The sequence below is a fragment of the Aplysia californica genome, unplaced genomic scaffold (genome assembly GCF_000002075.1).
Source record: "Aplysia californica isolate F4 #8 unplaced genomic scaffold, AplCal3.0 scaffold01259, whole genome shotgun sequence".
Taxonomy (NCBI): Eukaryota; Metazoa; Mollusca; class Gastropoda; order Aplysiida; family Aplysiidae; genus Aplysia; species Aplysia californica.
The window spans coordinates 144,976-146,475 of record NW_004798529.1 but is presented as its reverse complement, the minus strand read 5'-3'; the positions used below and the strand labels follow the sequence as shown (position 1 = coordinate 146,475).

The 1,500-nt window shown below is 43.3% G+C and overlaps 1 protein-coding gene across 1 annotated transcript in view; it reads left to right on the top strand.

The window, feature by feature from the left end:
• The first annotated feature begins 778 nt into the window (after window positions 1–778).
• LOC101864499 (homeobox protein 10) overlaps window positions 779–1,500 on the top strand; it is a 10,000-nt gene continuing 9,278 nt past the window's right edge. The window contains exon 1 of the mRNA XM_005112393.3: window positions 779–1,324. The gene's annotated coding sequence lies outside the window, so the exon portion shown is untranslated. The remainder of the gene's footprint in view (window positions 1,325–1,500) is intronic.

Here is a 1,500-nt window from a genome sequence, read left to right as displayed (position 1 = left end):
GTAAAAATGAAACGAGGAACTTTTCTGTGAAAATGTCAGTCAGCCAGCCAGTCAGTTAGTCAGTTAGTCAGTCAGTCAGTCAGTTAGTCAGTCAATCAATCAATCAGTCAGTCAGTCAGTCAGTCAGTCAGTCAGTTAGCTAGTTAGTCAATCAGTCAGTCAGTCAGTCAGTCAGTCAGTCAGTCAGTCAGTTAGCTAGTTAGTCAATCAATCAATCAGTCAGTCAGTCAGTGATGTAGAACTGCAAGTCGTAGACTGGTGGTAATGGCGAGGTCATGTGAGGTCCACCTTGGCCCACATGTCCACCCAGGCTTGAGCGTGACACACAACGTGTAAGTCTCCCGTCGTCCGACCACGCTGTCCCGCCCTAACCATCTACTTGCTTTCTGGAAACGTTTTCTTGTTTTAGTGAGAGTTTTACGCACGACACTTGCAGCTTAGTTAGGTCAAATAAAAGCCGAGGATTTGGGGGTGTTTCAAGAGAGTAACAAACGCAAAAAGGAGGAGGAAAAATTAGGATGAAAGATGTTTTATAGGCGCAAACAACACAAAAAGTTTTCACACCAACAGTTTTCTACCCCCCCCCCAAAAAAAAAACAACAACTACAACAATAACAACAACAAAAACCCAATAACAAACAAACAAACAAACAACCAAACAACCAAAGAACCAAAACCCCAAACAAAACAAAACAGTAAACCCAAAACAAACAAACCAACTATCATTCGAAAGGAGAGAGTAAACTCAAAAGTTAGCCCATAGTACTCGAGCACTATTTATACTTCATAATGACTCCCGATTTTTTCTATTTTACTGAGGTGGACCGACCTGCAGAGACAGACATCTATTCTGCAGCAGTGAGTTTAGTCGGACACGCCAGCTCTCTGGTCGGACTAGAAATCGAGCTCTGCCCTGTTTCGTTGGGGTCTTGTAGTTGTACTTGTTGTTGTTGTTGTTGTTGGTTGTATTTTGTTTTTTAACAGTTACACGGTTTGAGGTAACTCCGAGGTCTTGTATGTACGAGTATCTGCACAAAATTGTGACCGCGTTCAAACAAAACGCTTCCTTCGGCTTTCCTCCGCTTTTACTTTTCGACACACACACACACGGATTCTTCGCTCGAGGCTGACCTTTTGGCGACACCTATCCAGGTCTTTTATAACCGAGGAGGAAGCCAACAGCGACGACGGGCTGCCGACGTGAGGCCGACCATAGACGGACGCACAGACACAGTTTGTGGTTTCTTCAGTCAAGTTTCAAGTTCAAGTCGGATCACTCTACTCTCGTGGTGGTGGTCGAGGGATCACGATGTTACCTGCGTAGGTAAGTTCATTTTATTTACAGTAGTACGGTGGCTTTAGTGTGTAAAACCTATATGTTCCTGTGTGTGTGTTTTTTTTTAAATAGTGTGTAATACATAGTCTATATTATACGTTTACAGTTCTGTACATAGACTTTGATCTCTCTCTCTCTCTCTCTCTCTCTCTCTCTCTCTCTCT